Genomic DNA, 21729 nt, shown 5'->3' with positions numbered 1-21729 from the left:
TATAGACATTTTCCTTCCACGCAAGGTATTTATCAGCTGCCTATTTTACAGTTATTTCAGTAATTCCACCTTTGGCAATTATTATTTTTATTAATTAAATTTATAGAGCACATCAGCTACCCAAAAGGGGTTTCCCGGCGCCAGGCAGACCACGGAATGTAAAACTGCTTAAAAGATTATTGGTTAAAAAGCCATGTTTTCAATGATTTGCGAAATTGGACATATGCCTTTTCATTCTGAATAGATGTGGGAAGGGAATTCCAAGTGAAGGACCGAGGTATGCAAACGATCTGCCGCCCATCCAATTGCGACCGACTGTTGTGTTTCTTGAACATCTTCCCCCTTTATAACCGCCACGGTTAATTTAGCTTCATCGATCGATAGGGCCTGATAAAAATCTAATACTTTTTGTTTTTCCTTTATTGCCGATTCAAGCTAAACTGAAGGGTTTACCCACGGATGCCTGCCTTAAAAGTGTCCCATACAACTCCACGCTGGAGCGATCCCATCATTTTCGTTCATAAAGATCGGTATCCACTTGTTTGATATCATCGATGTTCAAAAGGAGAGCACAGATCCAATTCGAGGCTCTCCTTACCGAGCCATTTATTATGATTTCCAACACTAACGGGCTATGATCAGACATTACCCTGGGAAACCTCTCAATTTTACAATCTTGGCGGAGACTATGTGAAACGAAAAAGTAATGTAGCCATGCACGTGTCCTGTGCGGTGCTGAGAAATGCTGGAAACACGTGTCCGATGCCCTTTCATCCTTCCAGATATCCCCTAAACTGTGATCCTGACTCAGATTACATTGAGACTGATAAACCTTAGGTTTCCTACCTTGATGAGATCCAATGTGATCCTGAGGCCAATTCCCAGGTTGTAATAAAGGGCTGTACTGCTGCTCGTGTGTATTACAATTTGCTACATAGAACATGGAACTGCTAATTTAGAACTCTTAATGTGTTAGTCAAATTTGTTGGTTGTCTTGTGCTAGGGTTGCTTTCCATTCCTTTATCCCTGCATGGGAGAGGTGGAAGAAGTGTTGATTTATTTTATCAATGCCTAGGATGGCTGAAGGCTGTGGTGTTCTTGATCATTAATTATCTTTTCCAAGTATGATGGGATTTTTCTTAAAATTATCTATGTAGAGAAGACATTGTAAAAGTTATCATTGCCTGGGAGAGTGGAGTAACTATCATTGCCTGGAATAGTGGAAGAGAAGAGGACTTATTGCCATTAAATTGGTTTATGTGAACACCTGATAGTTGTAGCTCATGTACATGGCAGGAATGCTGCACGAGGCGCTATACAAAATAAGTTGTTACTTCTACTAATATTGATGGTTGCTAGTGTTGCTTAATTCACTTTCTGTTGTGCTGCTGATTGGCTGCCAGCTGTTGGCTTGGAGGCTGGAAGAGCTGCATAGCTGCTTGCAGGGGTTGCTTCACTTTCTTCCTACCATTGTGCTGAGAAGCATCCCCAGCCTCCTTTAGGGGGTTTGTGTGCGCAGCTTTATGTGTGGATAGACTTCACCATAGCAGATTTGGAGTATTTCCGGCTTTCCATTGGGATGTGCAGGCTGATTCATTATCTGCATATGCGTCCTCTCTTTTTATAGCCACTATTGCCATTGGTTGTATGTTTGGGTTCTCCTATTAACTAACTCAGAGTGCTTATTCATCCAGCTTGATCAGTTTAGAGATGGGTGTCAATTAGTACAGTGCCATGCTCCTGGCGGGGTATCCTTCATGCACTGGCTACCTTTCAAACAACAGATATCCTCTTTGGCATGAGGTCAGCCGCTTGATACTTGCTCTGGGGACATATCTGGGGGGATGCAACAACCTATCAACCTCACACCAATTTGTTATTGGCACAGTCTGCCTAAGAATGGAAGGGGTGTGGCTAGAGAGGCAAGCATGTCAGACATTCTGTTGAGGAGCTCTGTGCTGAAAAACCCCTAACATCCGTTATTTACCCTATAAGTCGCTGACAAGAGGCTAATGATCACGGGTCTTTGAGAGACCGGAGACGGAGAAGAGCTACCACAGCTTTGGAGCCGCTGTCACATCGAAGCTTCCCACAGGAAGACTGCGAGCTGAGTGGGCAGTGTAGGCCCTGAGGGAGCACCCGTATGATTGGAGCTGCTCGTGCTCAGAGGGTCTCCCGGGAATCTCGAACCAGACAAGCTACGAGGCGGCCCACCTCCCGTACACCTCTCCACCCCCCGAAGAAAACCCTCCCACCTCATCTGCACCCCCACTTTGGGGTGGGGTCAAGTCGTCACCGCGGTTGGCGAGTGGATGGACCCCCGAAGTGGACACCTTATTTGGGGTTGTGGCGTGTTTGGCGCCTGGGATGGAGCAGCTATAATCCCAGTGACTGTTGCTGTAATACATACTGTCTTAACTGTCTGCATATATTGATTATTTCCTAATCCCTGTCTGGGTAGTCGGTCCCTATATGGGTGCAGCATATATGTAACTATTGCGAGCTGTGTTTCCTCAGGCAATGTCAAGGGCCTAAGCGTACATTCAACTCCACATGTGGTTGTGCCTGTTGGAATATGGTCATGTGCTCTGTATGAGTTAAAGAGAAACTCATTAGGCAAATATGGATTGTTGGACTTGGCCCTTTTTGCAGGGTCATCCCTAAACTTTTTGCCTTTCTCCTAGCCTTTTCTCTGACATGGTGTTGGTGGTTTTAGGCCTCTGGGCACTTTAGCACTGCTGTCCAGTGTAAAGTGCATGCGCTCTCTGTGTTACATTTGGTAAGATTGGTCTACACCTGTTTTGCCTATTTAATTTACCAGTCAGTCCCTTGTAAAGTGGTATCTCTCATATACCCAGGGCTGGTAAACTAAATGCTACTGGTGGGCTTGGAGCGCTGATTGCGCCACCCACCAAAGTAGCCTTTCAAACCTATCCCAGGCCTCTGCCAATGCAGGGTCTGTGCGTGCAGTGTCACTGCCGCTGTGACGTGGCACCTAAAGTGTGCGCCATGTCTGTGACCCCCCCTTTTCCTGCATGTCAGTCACCCCTAAGGTAGGCCCTAGCTAGCCCAATGGGCAGGGAGCATTGTAGGTAAAAGATAGGACATGTACCTTAAGTGTGTGACATGTCCTGGTAGTGACAAACAGCCATTTTGGTTTCTCACTACTGTGGGGCTGCCCTCCCATAGGAATGCATTGGGGATTCCCTTATAAGTGTTTCAGTGGTAATTCCTGATATGGGAGGAGCAGCGTGGTCAAGTTTATTATATCTGAAATTGTCATAATAAATGCTGCGCAATGGTGTGCGCAGATTTATTATAACTAGGCTGTCCGGAATTCGGTTAAAACCGACTCTCCCCGATAGTACCCTACCGGGTGAAAATCAGCTGACTCGGTTTAAACCGAGTGTCACTGATTTTCCTTGCTATAGCGCCACTTGGCCACTTGATGGAGCCAAAGCGTTAGATGCAAAGCCCCAATTTAGTTGCTGTCCGGACTTTGTCTGAACTCTTGCAGACTATGAAGCTGCAGGGTGGATTGGAAACGCTCGTATGTTCCTGAAATTAATCGTTTTCAGCTGCATTTTCATGATCTCCGAATGATTACATCATAAGCTGCCAATAGGCCTACAGAGTCTGGCTGCACTGTTGGCAGTGCCCCACAAGCTAGAAGTCTTATGTTTGCCCTGAATGGCAGTTACTTTATTCCATGAACCCCTTACCCTGTCTCACCTTGCCAGGCACACGCCTGAAAAGATGTGCGTCTGGAAGCAAGGCAGTTGTCTACGCTTTTCTGTACTACAACGTGCCTAAGTACACCAACACGTCTGTCGTGGCACAATTGGTGCCCCCTCGAACCCATGCATGACACCCAACACTTCCCTCAAAACTCACACCATAAACCCGCCTACTAATGGTGCAGCTGAGTAACTTCTTACCCTACTACCCAGAAGGCACTTCGTGTCCTCGATGGGAGCATGACGAGATAAAATACAGTTTCCGTCCACAAGATAAAATATAGTTTCCGTCCCCCCTGCGTGTGGCACTGCTCCTCAGTATTTTGAATAGTTGATGTCTGTGGGACTCCCAGAGGGGTTCTGCTGTACAATCTCAGTTTATTTAGTGGACTGTGGTCGAGCTTCGAGAAACGGCCCATTCTTAACATTAAATCCTGCCCTGGAAGTAGTTTACTTATGTTGAGGGAAACGGAAGTCTGTCGGGTTTCTGTCGGCACGTCTGGTCCTCTGGGTAAAGGCACTGTTAGTGTCTTTGGACAGAGCACATGTGATTGCGTGCTTGTTAAGGATTCAGCACAAAGTAAGTTATTTGCTGGCTTTGCCGTCACGGGTTTTGGGTAACTGAAATGGGTAGCTGTGCTTGTTAAAGCAGCGTCCTGAATGTTGGCTTACGTTTTGTAAATGGTTCATTGATAAACTAACGGTACGGTATGTTTGGACCGGATGTTTCAGTAGAACAGCGGGTTAGGCATCAGTGCTGAAGGGGCCCAGTGTGCTTTCATGTGACCAGTCATTATAACCCTGTCTGTATCTTGAATCCCCTCTGCTGGCCTCCAGTGAGAGGAAAGTGGCCTTTAAAACCAATTACCAGAGGGCAGGCGGGCAACTAGAGCCAAATTTCGGGGGGGGGGGGGGGCTGGAAAAGATTTCGGGGGGGGGCTAAGTCTTCCAGCCATAGGCAGAGTGGCTGTAAGAAGGGGCGAAAACGCAACAAAAGCCTCATTAACGAGTAAATGGTAAATGGTCTTTTAAAGACCTGTGAAGTACTCGGGTCCGGCTGCAATTAGACGGACGCCAGCCCGCGAGGCTGTCTCAGCCGGGCTGACACACATGACGGGGGGGGTGGGGGGCTGAAGCCCGGTGAGCCCAATGGGTGTTGCGCGCCTGCCAGAGGGGTCACATGTTCCATCTGACCAGAAGCCTCCGTTCTGTCACCCAGGGCTTAGTGGCTACCGTTTAGGTATGAGAGATGGGGGTTCCGGGTGGGGGTCGATATTTTAATCTTTTAATGTCTTGGATCCTTCCTCTGGACTTTCTTTCTCGTTGTTAATTTCTGTAATCTCATTTTCACAGCAATCTCCATCCGATCGCTTTCATGCCGGGACCTTTGATTGCAAAGGCGGGAAAACTAGGCTGGCATTGTGTAGTGGATTACAAATGGCAGCTGGACTTAGGTGCTGCAGGGTGCCGTCCCCTCATTTTACTATTGCTGAAAGCGTGCAGTGAACTTTTGTGCAGGGTGAAGTTTCCAAGGTGACTGACTCAGGCGCTTTCTGCTTGGAGGGGACCATACTCCTCTATGCCTTTGGCACTGCAACATGTTCCCTGTTAGAATGCTTGCCACTTGGTAAGCAGAGAAGTGTTGAGGACCAATTCAGGAAATTTTATTTCACAATGCATTAGAAATGGCTAGCTATGATGCATAGAAATGTCCCTTCACCAACCATGGCGTTTGAAGCCAATGAAGCCTCACTTTGGTACCCTGCACAAGTGTTCGATCCCTTCCGTAAAGGGGAATTTTCGCCAGACTTTGAGAAGTACAGCTTCATTTGTGACCGCTTTAACACCTCTGAGGGCATATGCACCCAGTTCAACTCATATGTTTCAGAACCTGGCCCAGATAATGTCAACCTTGAGGTGCACCAGTATTGGCATGGAAAGCTACATCAGTGGCCAGAGTTGGCAAATTGTGTACTGTCTGTTTTGGCGTTGCCAGTCTCAAGTGCCAATGTCGAGAGGGCCTTTTCCCAAATAAAAGTGTACATGGGTAGGAAAGAGAGAGCGCGAATGACCAAAGATTCACTGAAGAAATATTGTATGGTGTACTACAATAATTTCGACTTGTAAAAATGTATTTTAACCTCATATACACTGTACATAGACTGTCTATATTCCATGCACCAATTAAGAAAGCAAACAATAATAAAAGCAAAGCGTCCCATAAACACCGGTAAAACACCGTTTCAGTTGTTTTTTATGGCGCGAAAATTAGTAACCACTGAAAAGCACTGTTTTTTTGAGGGATTGAAATCACTGGAAAACACTGAAAAAACACCACCAGAACTTACCAAAAATAGAAACTGAAAACAGGAAAGCCTAATTATAACTATTTTAGAAATGCCACTTTTAGAAGTTGGCATTTCTGTGTGCTATGCATCTGCCTGCCTGATGTGATTTGCATGTTTGGCTTTTGAGTGACAGGGGCTGGGAGGTGTGTGTGTGTCTCCAGGAGGGACAGGGTGAGTCAGCACTAGGCTGAATGGGACATCTGCTTTGGGAGAAGTGGGAAGAGTAATCCCCTGACCCTGGATAGGTCTGTGCCTAGCCTGTACAATGCTGGCTCCACCCCCTGTGGTGTGTCTTATCACCTAGCCCCCACCTGACAAAGGGGAAGAGGAGCCTTGTAAACAAAGTGCTCCAATTCCCCCCAGAACCACTTGCATCTGGTTCCCCCAAACCCTGTACTGCAGACAATGGATTGTGTGGTATAAATGTAGGGGCTGTGACCCCATGTTTTTGTGCTGTTCCTGACTTGCTGGGGCTTGCTGCTGCTGGGGCCCAGGAGGAACCACCATGGGAGCTTACCTCCCTGCTGGAGGGCCCCGTTTGATGGCCACCAATTCCAGTGCGGCCGGCCGGTATAGTGGCCAAGTGGGAGCCTGCAGTCAGGCGGGGCTTCCGTGAAGCTGAGGGAAGCCCTGCCTGCGCCACCATGAAGGAGAGAGTCCCCGGTGAGTGGGGGCTTTCCTGCTCCACTTCACCAGCCCAATGAGACGAAGACAGGCCCTCCCATGCCCCAGTGAGTGGGGCAGAGCTAGCTGTCTTGGGACGGTGATGTGGAGGCATTAGGTGAGCCCGGTAAGTGGGGGCTCAGTTGTAACCCTGATGAGGGGGGGGGTGTCAGGGCACACTGTTGGTGCCCACCCTACGTGGCCACATTTGTTTTCAGGGCCCCGATGGGGGGTCCAAAGGGCACAGTGGTGCCCGTGCCCTTTCCTTGATGTATTTCTCACAGCTGCCCCGCCTGATAGAGGGCAGCTGCAACAATGGGGGCAGTTTTGGTTGAGAGAGCCCCAGTGGGGGCATGAGGGCACAGTTGTGCCAGGGCCCCTTTACCTTATTCACAGCTGCGCCGCACCAGCGTGGGCAGCTGCAATGATTTGGCATATTGTTTTAGAGAGTCCCAGTGGGGACCCACCCAGATGGCACAGTGAGTGCCCATGCCCACATTTGATTTTCCCAGCAGTACAGCAATTAGTGACAGCTGCAACGTTTAGGTCTGCGCAATTGCACACTTGTGAATTCTGCTGCATTGGCAGCCCAATCCCTGACATTATGGACATAGGGCATTTGAGCCCTCTGAGAAGGCCAGTTGGCCAGGGGGACTATGTTAGGGTTTTAGGGCACCAGGCCCTAATGTGATTTGTGTGGTACGCAGGAAATGTGATTTATGCACCTGATTTATGCCTTTAATGTGGTTTATGTTTATGAGGTTACTTGAATACAGTGTTATGCTTGTGAGGTTATTCTCTACTGTGATTTATGCCTCTAAGGTGATTTATGATTAGGAGGTTATGGTCTAAAATGAGGTTGGCGCATAATGTATTTTACGCCTGATGTGATGCTGATTGCATAATATGATTTATGTTGCAGGATATAATGCTGAGTACAGTGTTTTGCGAGTCATTAATGGTTGTGTTCTACGTTTATTATTTGTGCTTGTGATGGTTCTGACAGTGGCCCTATTGGCCCTGTCATGTGTATTTAATCCCCTGTAAATATTGCCTATTGCCAGTTGGCACAGTGTATATTGTGTGATTACTATTCAAATGTGTTTATGATAATACAAAGGATATTTTTTATATACAAACTTGTGTGGAGTTCCTTTAGTGGTGTGCCTAATGTGTTGCTGCTGTGTGTGTGTGTGGCGCAAACGCTTTACACATTGCCTCAGGGATAAGCCTGACTGCTTGTGCCAAGCTACCAAGGGGGTGAGCATGGGTTATCTTCAGTGTGTAACTCCCTTGCCCAGACTAGAGTGGTGGTTTCTGCCTGTCTTAGGCGCAAGCGCTAGCCAACCAGAAATCCCATTTCTAACATGGATCATAACAGTTTGGAGGACCAACTGGTGCATACCTTGTGAATAGGTCTGCTGCCTTCTAAGTTTCTATTTCAAGTTGATTAAATTCATAAAAGCAGCAGTGATGGGTTGGCTCAACTCTAACTCCTCACGATGCAACCCAGATAAAAGGGAGGTCATGCTATTCGGAACAAATCCCCTCCCCGGCTGGTCAGGGGCCTGGCCATCCAGCTGTTCTGACCCCCTCCCCCCCCCCCACTGGATTGGCCAGAGACCTTGGGGTCATAGTAGACACACCTATCCTTCAAACCTCAGATCACGGATGTGGTCAAAACCACATGTTGGACATAAGGATGCTGAGGAAATTCCTCAAACATCTACCTTGGGAAGCCCAGAAGATGGTGGTACCGACATTAAACATGTCCAGGCTGGACTATTCCAATGTTTTTTACACAGAAACCCCAGATTATCTGACACACAGATTACAAAAAGTTAAGAACGTGGCTGTTCGCCTGTTTTTCAGTCTTCTTAAACACACTTCACTCACTCAATACAGCAAACAGCTGAATTGGTTACCGGTAAAGTACAGGGTCATCGTCAAAGCCCTAACAGTAGCACACTCAGCTTTCTATAAAACTGGCCCATCTTACCCACTAGACAAATTGTCCAGCTATTGCCCGCACAGATTCCTGCACTCACAGACGGCATGCCTTTTGTCCATCCCCTTCACCAAAAGGAAAAGATGGGGTGGTTCCGCTTACTCTGTGCTTGCTGCTAAACACTGAAACGATCTCCCTTTTCTCCTCAGATGTATTTCGGACACAAAACTATTCTGCAAGCAACTTAAAACACACTTGTTTAATGATTAAATTGTTGTTGACCTCATCTTGGCTGTCTACCTCAGTGCCTGGACACTCGAGGAGTAGCTGTGAGCTTTATGAACTTCTTCATTCATAAAAAGAATACTTCAGCAGTATGTACAGGGTCAGCTCTGACCATATGTGTGCTCCACCACCCCACATTAATGGCAATACCCGTGCCATCAAATGGGCAGTAACGATGGGGCTCACGTTTTCTGGTGTACATATTGCCTCCTGCTCTCCCTCCTCCTCTACAGATTGCTCTCATTTTCTTCTGGGTGCCGCCTTAAACATCTGGCATCTGCTGCATCTCACTCCACCTGGTCAGGGTTGGCAGGTCCTTTCCCTTACCCAGAAGGCACACAGGCTTCTAGGCGCTTCAGGACAGGTACTCAGCTCCTCCAGCAAGAGATCGGGTGATACCCTTTTTCTCTGGTGAATCTGGTTGTCAGGCATACGCCAACTGAGCTTTCTGCACTCAGCTGCCATCACCCAACTGAATTAGTGTACCAGGGAAAGACTAAGGGCCTCATGTAGGTAGCCAAATACCGGTCGGTAACGGCCGATTTTCGGTAATTATACCGTTACCGACCGGTATTTAGGCTTTTGGTATGTAGGGGGACAATTTCTGTATTCGGAATTTACCGAATCGGTAAAATTACCGAATCGGTAATTTTACCGAATCGGTAAATTCCGAATACAGAAATGAGATGTAGGGGGAGTGTGTGGGTGATGTTTAGAGTCGGTATTTACCACCAACTAATAGTTGGTGGTAAATGAAAAATGGATGTGGAAATGCATTACAAAGCGCCTACAAAGTGTGCAATGTGGCAGACATACATGCCCTTAGGGCATGTATGTGTGCCACATGTGCACACATGGCCGTTTCAGGGGTGCAACAGGGTGTCATTGTGACACCCTGTCACCCTTGCATGTGTTCCCCCCATTACCGAATCGGTATTTACCGAATCGGTAATGAGGCATACCTTCCCATCAATGGGAAGGTATGCCTCATTACCGAATCGGTAAATACCGATTCGGTAATTACCGAATTTTACCGAATCGGTAATAATTACCGACTCATTACCTACATATCATTTACCACTTCATAAATACCGAATCGGTAAAATTCGGTATTTATGAAGTGGTAAATGTTAGCCTACCTACATATGGCCCTAAATGAGAGGCCTCACCTAACGGTCTGCTTTACCTTCCACAACAGACTCTGCAGTTCTACCCCTCCCCCTACCATCCACTAAATGACAGTGCTCAGGAAGACTAATCAGCAGCACCTTGCCAGGATAAGATCTAATCCTCTAGGTGTTCTCCTCCAGCTACAGCTTCACAAATGTTAGCTATGTGACCTCCACCTTGTGCAAAGGTCCAGCTTTATGTATCCAAGGTGCCTTCATTACTCTGGCTCACTCAAACATACATCATGCATGTACCTTGTAGGCTATACATACCTGCATAAAATACATCCAGGATGTCAGTGTGGAGGACTGCAGAGTGCATAGAAATGCATCTTTAGATGAGTGGGCCAGAGGGCCTCCAGTCGAATTATACAGATAAAAAAGTCTGGTTACAACTGTGGATTCACAAAACATGGTACAGTGCCACCACAGCTCTATGTGACAAGACAGGGATAGTAGTCCACGGTCTGTCAATGAGGGCACTCCAGGTGTGCCCCTCCAGGTCACAGGACAAGTGCAGGGCCTTTCCTGTGTCACAAGAAAGGTTTAGGCCTCTGTGCATATGCTATATTATTGTGATGCTAGAGCTAAAATAAAAAAACAGGAAACCAGATACATGCCGGTAAGTGAATATGATGACATCATGCAGGGGACATTCCCGTCCTAGCATGCTGCTGCTGCTCTTCTGAACCTGTTCTAGGAAGACAGTACAGATGCAGTGATACTGGCCCATCCGCACTTGTTTTGTGATGCGGAGAAACTGGCATTGTTGTTGCAACAGTTCTATCTAGTCTGTGAGGGGAGGAAGCTTTATCAAGACATATGCGTTGTACCTCTACTGTGAGTGTAACAGAACCTTGCGTCACTCCTTCTGCGGCAGCCACGTATTCTTTACCTATTTTTGAGTCACTGACGTTTGTACTGATGGCGGCAATGTGAAATCTTTGTTGTGTACTAGTGATGCCTGTGATAACACTTCAGTATACAGAAGCTAAAATGACTTCCGCTATCAATACTGGCTTTAATTCTTTATATGTCCAAAAGAGTGAACTAGCAAGCCCGACCTTCATAAGGAGGGGTGCGGGGGGGAGGGGTCTCCCCCGGGGACAATTTTGGAAAAAAGAGTGGGCAAATGGTGCATTTTCTAGCAAATTTGAGAAAGCAATAGGGTTAATAAAGCAATTGTGAAAGTGTAGTTATGACCGAAATAAAGATCCTCTAAGTGGCATTACTTCAACTGCAGACACTATGGCAAGCTGGGGTGCTCTGACTGTTTATTCCAAATGCCCCAGGTTCTTTAAGGTACCTGTAAATTGAGGAGGGTAGGGCTGTGGTACAGAGTCAAATGCTAAGCTAGAACATCTGAAGGCTAGTAGGGCTGGAGAAAATTCAATCACGTCATGCCGGTGTGTCTGAAAGCCCAGCATTGTTGGGGCAGTGTCAGTCATTTATCAGGTTGACTGACTGAAAGGCCGAGTGGGGGTTGACAGTGTGTGTCAGTCACATGTCTTTGGCCTCCAACAGACCAGCTGGACTGGGGTGGTTTCAGTCACAGTAGCTTGTCAGGTTGATGCCTTTGAAAGGCCTGCTAACCTAGGAGTACCCCTTTTGGAGCGACAACACATCCATAAAGGACTGTGCAGTATCTGTGATGTGCCACACCTATACTGTTAGACCTGTCAGCCCTTTGGGTGGTCCCTCCTCATCATTATTTATTTTGTCCCACTTTTGCCGCAAACCCTGTTAGTATTTTTCCTTTTTGGGAACCACCAGACTTATTAGTGTTGATGCAGGGTCAGGGAGCCATTTTCCCTACCCCTGGAACTTCTGTCTGAGGGCCTGAAACACAAAATGGTGGCCACCCATTGTCACCTGAGACATAGCTGGAACCTACTAGTACCTTCCAGAACATTCTAGAACCCTGTGACAGTGTGAGGCAGGTTTAGAGTGTTGGGAAGCCAGCTCAGAGTTGGCAGTTGGAGTAGGCAGTTGGCACCTGACTGGAGAGGAGAGAGGACAGAGAAACAGAAGGAGGAAGGAGTAAGGCAGCAGGGGTGGAATCTTGTGCCTGGAGTGGGGTCCAGAAACCCACCCTTGATACTAGTCCCTACTGACCAAGCCCAGCCTAAAGCCCTGTGTGGGATAAAGACCAGAAAATCATCTTAAGGACCTGAACAGCCGGAACAGGCCTTAAAGGAGAAGAACAGCAAGTTCCTGACCTGTTTGGTGGAATCCTCCTGGAGACCCGACGTCGAGTAGCCTGGAGACCTGGAGCCCGAGGTGGAGAAGCGGCGCTGACAGAAGGCAGACGTCGTACCCGGGGCCGCTAGAGGTCGAGTGAGGGCGCCGACGGAGTTCGTGGAGAGACACCGGAGGTCGAGTAGAAGTCACCTGAGGTCGAGGTGAGGCGTCGACGGGGGAGTGAAGTCCGCCCTCCGGAGTCGCCGGAAGCTGAAGTAAAGCGCGCAGGAGGTCGGGAGTGGAGGTCGCACTCCGGAGTCGCCTGAGGTCGAGGCGAAGCGCGCAGGAGGTCGGGAGTGGAGATCGCACTCCGGAGTCGCCGGAACCCGAAGTGGAGCCGACGGAGGTCGGGAGTGGAGGTCGCACTCCGGAGTTGCCCGGAAGCGGGGGAACCGTGACCCTGTGACGCCGGAACACGACATCGAGCCGAGGCCGCCCAGCGACATCCATCCGGAGCCGCCTCACGGCATCGACCCGGCGTCAGGTAAAGCAGATCGACGCAACATCGAACCGAGGCCGGCCAGCGACATCGAATCGGAACCGCCCGACGGCATCGACACGGCGTCAAGTGGAACAGATCGACGCGACATCAAACCGGAGCCGCCCAGCGACGTCGACCCGGCGCCGAGCGGAGCCGATCTTCGTGAAAAGGGCAGTAAGTGGTAGAAAGGGCATCTGAGGCCCTGTGGAGCCCTAAAAGACCATTCTTGGGGCTAGAGGGGTGTTAGGACCAACCTGAGAGTGCTAGGGGGTGAACTGAGACTGGTGCAGAGACATGTGTGAGGGACTGTGTAGTTGGAAGAATCAGAACCTTAGGTTTCCCTCATTCTACCTCAGCTTAGGCCCCAGCCTTGACCACTCTAGGTGGGTGTCAAGAATTCCTGTCATACAAGGGAAACACGCCCTTATGTAAACAGGAGAGCTGTTACATAACTCAAGGGAAACACGCCCTTATGTAAACAGGAGAGCTGTTACATAACTCAAGGGAAACACGCCCTTATGTAAACAGGAGAGCTGTTACATAACTCAAGGGAAACACGCCCTTATGTAAACAGGAGAGCTGTTACATAACTCAAGGAAAACACGCCCTATAAAGGGAGGAACCGGGAGGTACAAGGCTGTCGGATATTGTGTTTACACCGACGTACCTGCTTCGTGAAGAGCAGTGTTCCGGAGTGGTGCTCCAGTAAGGCAAGAACGGAGGTAGGTCGAGTCGTTACTCCCTGGGCCGTGTCTTGCCCCATCGTCACCTGTGAAGGACCCGGAAGCTCTACCGGTCAACCATTGAGCTTCGCTTTTTGACTCGGCTGAGTCCAAGCGCAGTGGCGCTTTTGCTGGTTGGAGTCGTAACTCCCAGCCCGACCAGAGACACAGGGACTGCCAGCTGTAACGCACACCAGGAGGTGTTTGCCGCGTTACAGACTCGGAAGTCCACAGGATCGATCGAGCGGCTGCTCTCGGTTCAGTCTTCTTGCTTGTGATTGGGGTATCGGTGACGCATCACCAGGAGGTGACTCCGCGTCCCGGTGCAGTCTGAGGAAGAGGTTGAGCGGCTGCTCCCTTCAGGTAGAGACCCCGGCTGGGTGTTTCCCTGACTCCTCGATTCTCCCCAACACTCTTCGTGCCCCTCACAGCCTACCGATTGGCATTGTCGGCCATTTCATTTCTGCCCTCTGTTGGCATACGCCGGGATCGGCGTATATGCAGAGGACGGTTAGGACCATCCGTGCTGTGGGCTGGTAACGTACTTAGCCTGGAGGATTCCAGTGACTATAACTTTTGTTTGTTCTTTGTATTTTATTTGCCTTCATTAAAAGAACTAACCCTTCACAAGTGGTTGCGTCCTCATTGTCGTGTCTGTTAAACGATCCTGAGACGTTCAGGGCGTTACAAAATATCCGACCTTAATAACACTAACTGTCTCCCGGTCGATAACAGACATGGCAACACTTGATGATGTGCTGGCTGCTTTAGCGGCCATGCAAGTTGAAGTGGCTGCCTCTAGGCAAGAAACAGCCGATGTAAAAGCCAGACTGGATGCTATCCAATTGGACCCGCTCACGCCCAGCACCTCCCTCACGAACCAGACCCCTGCGGTAGTAGTGGAAATGCCGGTAGCCATCCCCTTGGCAACACCAGAGAGGTACAGTGGGGATCCTAACACAGTGCAGGTATTCCTCACACAAGTGGCGCTACATTTATCGTGCAAACCAAAGGCGTTCCCCACGAGTCAGGCTCGTGTGGCTTTCCTTATATCCTATTTGGCTGGAAACGCGGCACAATGGGCCGTACCTCTGGTGAGCAGGGACGACCCCCTCTTATGTGATTGGGGTGCTTTTCGCGAGGAATTCCTGAAGGTATTCGACAGAAGGGCTGACTCGTACACGGCGGACCGTGAAATGCTTGAGTTGAGACAGGGATCCAACGACCTGGTGCAGTATCTCGACGCGTTCCGAAGGCTGGTTGCGGAAACCAAGTGGCCTGTTGCTAAACAGACGGCGCTCTTCCATCAAGGGCTGTGCGATGAGCTCAAGGACGCCGTGGCTCATATTGACCCTCAACCCAAGACATGTGAGGGCCTTATCAACCTGGTATTACGGCTGGAACATAGGCTAAGTGAAAGAAAGGGGGATCATGGGAGAAAAGGAAAATCCCTTCCATCCTATGTGACGGTGGGAAGTCCTGAAACTTCCACCGCATCCAAGGGAGAACCCATGGACATCAGCGCAATACGAGCGAGCCTCACAGCCACGGAGAAAGAGTCACGCCGTAAACAAGGATTGTGCCTATATTGTGGCAAAAAAGGCCACTACGTACGTGAATGCCCTGCCAAACCGAAGACGTCACGTTATCGGGCCAACCGGTCGGTAACAGCCGTGGTGGACATACCGGCGGAAAACTAGAGGACTCCAAGACCAGAGAAGGGGCATCTCGGAGTCACTCATCCATCCCTTCACTTTCCAACTCGGTCACTAAGGGACAACGACACCTGTTTATCACGGTGCACGTGGGAGTGCATGACCAGTGGATACCCGTTGTGGCCATGGTGGATTCAGGGGCCACTGGCATGTTTATGGACCACAACGAGGCATGCAGGCTAGGGCTAGTGCTTCTTCCCAAAGCAGTACCCGAAGACGTCTATGCGGTAGACGGAAGGCGATTGGTGACGGGGCCCATCGGACAGCACACGGGGGTCCTTCCGATGAGATATGGGAGGAACCATTTGGAACAAATCGATTTTAACATCATCCGAGCGCCCCAATATGGCGTCATATTGGGATTGCCGTGGCTACAGAAACACAACCCCTTTGTGGATTGGCCAACACATCGCATCGAAATGACGTCACCGTATTGCATCCTGCATTGTGGAATAAGAACGGAATCCCTTGACGCAGATGAGAGCGGGAGTCAGACGGTGGCTACAGCGGCAGAAAAAGATGTGGCTCTCCCCCAGGCTTATCACAGTTTTGAGGATGTATTTGATGAGGTGAAGGCGGAAGTGCTACCACCACATAGACAGTTTGACTGCCAGATCGACCTGGTGCCAGGGGCCAGCGTTCCCAGCGGCAGGCTGTATGCCCTGACGGAGCCTGAAAACGTGCATCTCCGGGGGTACCTGGATAAACTCCTCAAGCTAGGATTCATCCGCCCGTCCAAGTCTCCGGCCGCCTCGCCACTCTTCTTCATCCCGAAGGCTAATGGGGAGCTGAGAGCCTGTGTGGACTTTAGGGCATTGAATGCGATAACCATAAAAAATCGGTACCCCTTGCCTCTCATCAGTGTACTTCTGGAACAGGTCAAGAAAGCTCGTATCTACACCAAGTTGGATTTGAAAGGGGCATACCATCTGGTGCGCATGAGGGACGGAGACGAGTGGAAGACCGCCTTTAAGACCAGGTTCGGCCTTTTTGAGTACCTCGTCATGCCGTTCGGTCTGTGCAACGCCCCGGCAGCCTTTCAGTACTTTTTGAATGAGGTATTCAGAGAGGAGTTGGATATCTACGTGGTCGTATATATCGACGACATCCTCATCTATTCGTCCAGTGTGGAGGAGCACGTACACCACGTCAAAGCTGTGCTCCAAAAGCTGAGGGAAAACATGCTGTTTTGTAAACTCAGCAAGTGTGACTTCCACGTCACATCCGTGGAATTCCTCGGAGTGATGCTGAGTCCAGAGGGACAGGAGATGGCAGAACGAAAGATCAAGGCGGTGAAAGAATGGCCGGTGCCCCAAAGCGTGAAGGACGTCCAAAGTTTCATTGGCTTCGCCAACTTTTACAGGCGGTTTATAGATGGATTTTCAGGAGTGGTGGCCCCAATCACACAGCTACTGAGGAAGTCCAAGGAGTTTGTCTGGTCCCCTGAAGCGAACAAAGCCTTTGAGGCCCTGAAAAGCGCCTTTGGTAAGGCGCCGGTGTTGGCTCACCCCGATCCGGATCTCCCCTACGTGGTGGAAGCGGACGCGTCGGATGTGGCGCTGGGGGCTATCTTGTCCCAACGCAACCACGACACAGGGGTGCTTCATCCCGTTGCGTACATGTCCCGCAAACTCAACGACGCCGAACGCAACTACCATATTGCGGAGAAGGAGCTTCTCGCAATCAAGGACGCCTTCACCGAATGGAGGCATTGGTTGATGGGGGCAAGACATGTGGTATCGGTGTACACGGACCATCGGAACCTACAGTTCATGACGGCCACTAGACACCTTTCTCCCAGGCAGCTGCGGTGGATGATCTTCTTTGCGGGGTTTAACTTCCGCATCACATATCGGCCGGGGACGGAAAACCGGAAGGCGGACGCCCTGTCCCGTCAATCTGCAGTTAAGGAACCATTGCCTGCAACCGAGCGTTCCATCATTTCCCCGAGGATGGTATTGGGGGTTATCCAACCGGATACTTTCCTGAGGGGAATAAAGAGAGGGATCAGGTCATTCGCATGGCGGAGGTGGCTCCTCAGTCACAGAGAATGGCAGCTGAAGGACGGGATACCCCTGAAGGGCAGGTGCCTATTGATACCCACGCCTAGGCTAAGGAAACAAGCATTCATCTGGTGCCATGACTCTCCATGCGCAGGTCATTTGGGCTTTGAAAAAACGGTGGCTAGCATGGGACGGCATTTCTGGTGGCCAACCATGAGAGTGGATGTCAGGAGGTGGGGACAGGAGTGTCCTACGTGTGCTACCATGAAGGCCGACCATGGCCGAACCCAAGGGCTCTTACATCCACTTCCGACCCCGGATAGACCATGGGATAGCATATCACTGGACTTCGTGGTGGGCCTACCGGTAGACCAGGGGATGACGGCAATGCTGGTGGTGGTGGATTACTTGACGAAAATGGGGCACTTCATCCCCTGCAAGAGAGTCCCTACGGCCGGGGAATTGGCGTCACTACTCCTAAAGAATGTGGTACGACTGCATGGATTACCTGGGGTGATCGTGTCGGACCGGGGGTCGCAGTTTACTGCGCAATTCTGGAAGACTTGGTGCACTGCGCTGCATGTTAAGACCGCCCTGTCCACCAGCTACCACCCTCAAACGGACGGCCAAACCGAGCGCCTGAACCAAACGCTCAAACAGTATCTGCGATGTTTTGTGGACCAGGGCAGGGAAGAATGGGTCGACTTGCTATGGGTTGCAGAGATAGCCTATAACAACGCCACTCACAGCTCCACACAGTCATCTCCGTTCTATAGCAACTATGGCCAACATCCCAGGTTCTTGCCATTTCTACATCCGTTCAGAGAGGACAGGATTCCCGCCACTGCGGACAGGGTGGCACACATAAAAGACACGTTGATGCGCTCAAGGGCTGTCCTAATAGAGGCCAAGAGAAGATACAAGGCTGCGGCAGATAGGAAGAGAAGGCCCGGGCCACTGTACCGCACTGGAGACTACGTCTGGATATCCACAAGAAACATGAGGTTTCGAAAGAACAGTGTGTTCCATCCCAAGTACATGGGCCCCTATCGAATTACCAAGTGTATGGGTCCCGTGAACGTGAAGGGGTGCTTGCCCCAGTCATTGCGGATACACCCTGTCTTTCATGTATCATTGCTCAAACCAGCACCCTCCAAGCCGTCTGGGACACCTAGGCCGGTATGCGTGGAGTCGGAGGTGGAGTATGAAGTGTCGGGCATACGGGCGTCCAAATGGCGCAGGGGGAAGCTGTGGTACCTGGTTGCGTGGAAAGGCTATGGCCCGGAGGAGCATTCATGGGAACCGGCTGAAGGGGTTCATGCTCCGCGCTTGGTCTCCTTGTTCCATCGGCGTTTTCCTGCCAGCGCTGGACCCGTGGGGAGCCGCTGAGAGGGAGGATGTACTGTCAAGAATTCCTGTCATACAAGGGAAACACGCCCTTATGTAAACAGGAGAGCTGTTACATAACTCAAGGGAAACACGCCCTTATGTAAACAGGAGAGCTGTTACATAACTCAAGGGAAACACGCCCTTATGTAAACAGGAGAGCTGTTACATAACTCAAGGGAAACACGCCCTTATGTAAACAGGAGAGCTGTTACATAACTCAAGGAAAACACGCCCTATAAAGGGAGGAACCGGGAGGTACAAGGCTGTCGGATATTGTGTTTACACCGACGTACCTGCTTCGTGAAGAGCAGTGTTCCGGAGTGGTGCTCCAGTAAGGCAAGAACGGAGGTAGGTCGAGTCGTTACTCCCTGGGCCGTGTCTTGCCCCATCGTCACCTGTGAAGGACCCGGAAGCTCTACCGGTCAACCATTGAGCTTCGCTTTTTGACTCGGCTGAGTCCAAGCGCAGTGGCGCTTTTGCTGGTTGGAGTCGTAACTCCCAGCCCGACCAGAGACACAGGGACTGCCAGCTGTAACGCACACCAGGAGGTGTTTGCCGCGTTACAGACTCGGAAGTCCACAGGATCGATCGAGCGGCTGCTCTCGGTTCAGTCTTCTTGCTTGTGATTGGGGTATCGGTGACGCATCACCAGGAGGTGACTCCGCGTCCCGGTGCAGTCTGAGGAAGAGGTTGAGCGGCTGCTCCCTTCAGGTAGAGACCCCGGCTGGGTGTTTCCCTGACTCCTCGATTCTCCCCAACACTCTTCGTGCCCCTCACAGCCTACCGATTGGCATTGTCGGCCATTTCATTTCTGCCCTCTGTTGGCATACGCCGGGATCGGCGTATATGCAGAGGACGGTTAGGACCATCCGTGCTGTGGGCTGGTAACGTACTTAGCCTGGAGGATTCCAGTGACTATAACTTTTGTTTGTTCTTTGTATTTTATTTGCCTTCATTAAAAGAACTAACCCTTCACAAGTGGTTGCGTCCTCATTGTCGTGTCTGTTAAACGATCCTGAGACGTTCAGGGCGTTACAGTGGGACATCCCCAGGCCACCCCAGTGACCATAAGCTGTACTTGGGCATGGTAAAATCAATCTACCTCATAAATGTGATCTGATTTGCAATTGTTTGATGGCTATATTATGTATTGAAGGTGTTTTATTTATTGTCTGACCGTATTTATTGTCTGACAGTATTTATTTGCCCTATGTATTTATCGCACCTCTATTTATTCCTTGTGTATTTATGACCTAATCCTATTAATTGCACCTGCAAAGTGTTATTATTTAATTGACCTGCTATTTCTGAAGAAAATCCTTTTGTATGGTATTTGTGTCATACCCCTGCAACTAAGAGAAAAACTAAGATAAACACAAAGAGATTCTTTCATAAATTTTTACGGTGTAGAGTCGTTTTTGGAACGGATGAACGCATGGTTATTGTGAGGGTGTGACGTACGCTTAACACGGTGCCTGACCCCCGACCGCTCGAGCCAAGCTACCCCTTGTGTTGGGAAAAACCGGGTGACTGCTAACCCGGTTGCCCGGGGTTTTCTAACATAATTGGTGTTCAGCGGTGGGATAGAGCTGTGCTTGCGTCCACTCGACAATAACTGTGGGTAGTCCATAGGCCTACACCGGGAGTTTTCTCAAAGCGGACTTCCTAATTCTGAGTTTTGTTTTTTCCAAATTTACTCTGGTGGTGGGAGGAGGTATTACAAAAGGTACCCCCCTGCATAGCTTCTGTAAACACCTGTCTTCTATTCTGAGTGGGCAAAATGGAGTTTGTGTTGGAAGATTTGGAAACTTACACTGTGGCCCAACTCAGAGAGTTTTGTCAGCGAGAGGGGGTGTATTGTCCCCCGGGTGCCAAGAAGGCTGAACTCCAGACCAGCTTGAGGGCTTGGGGGGAGGCACGACGGGAAAGTAAGGCTGAGCAGGAGGACAGGGATGGAGAGCCTGTTAGCGAGGGGGCTGGGTTGTACCAACCTGAGGTGGGGAACCTGTTAGCGGGGCCCAGAACACTTTCCAGGAAGGGCAGCACTGTCTCGAGCGGTGGCTTATCTGAAGCAGAGTTAACAGACCGGAGGTAGAAAAAGCAGGTCACATGGGAGTTGGCAAAGCTGGAGAAAGAGAAGGAGGGACAGAGGATGGCTCACGAGTTGAGGCTGAGGGAAATAGATCTCCAGATCCTACAAGTCGGGGCACACACTGTTCCTAATGGTGGCAGCAAAGACAAAGAAATCACCAGGGAACCCAAACCCTATCTGCCAAAAGACATAGTAGCTAGCTATAGTGCAGGGGATGATATTGCCAAGTGGCTAGCGGCCTATGAGGTCTCTTTAAGGGCCCATAGGGTGCCAGAGAAGTACTGGGGAGGGGGATTGTACAAATACATGCCTCCAGCTGGTAGGGATGCATTATTGGCCCTAGAGCAGGATGAGCAGACCCACTACCCCACCATGAAAGTGGCGCTCGTAAGAAAGTTTGGACTAACACCCGAGAAGTACAGACAGAAGTTCCGGGGTAGCCACAAACTGGGCACACAGAATTGGGTGGATTTCCTGGACTATGCAAAGAAGGCATTAGAGGGTTGGATTCAGGGCAGTGAGGTGAGGGACTACGAGGGGTTGTTTGATTTAATGTTTGTAGGAGAGTAGGGTCTGCTTTCTATGTTCACCCCCACTTTTTGCTTTTGCTTTACTGGTTTTCGACTTAGATGTGGCTGTGGGCCTGCTAATCAGACCCACAGCCCTGCTGTTCTCTCTCTAAAATTACTCTATGTACTTTAGGTGCATAACCCATTTGGATAGGATCACCTTATTGGGCCCTGTACAGTGTACCCTAGGTACCCAGGGCATAGGTGTACCCTAGGCCTACCAGGGGCTGCAGCATGTATTGTGCCACCCCTGGCCTGGCCTTCCATTTTGACACAACTGGCTGATCACTCAGCTGGGGCAAGGTCGTGTAATCACCCCTTGCTTAGGTGTAGTATTCCTATACCTAACTTACATATAGACACATGT

Source organism: Triturus cristatus, chromosome 5_2 (assembly GCF_964204655.1).
Source record: "Triturus cristatus chromosome 5_2, aTriCri1.1, whole genome shotgun sequence".
NCBI lineage: Eukaryota > Metazoa > Chordata > Amphibia > Caudata > Salamandridae > Triturus > Triturus cristatus.
The sequence above is the reverse complement of the archived record's forward strand: the minus strand, read 5'-3'. Positions refer to the sequence as shown.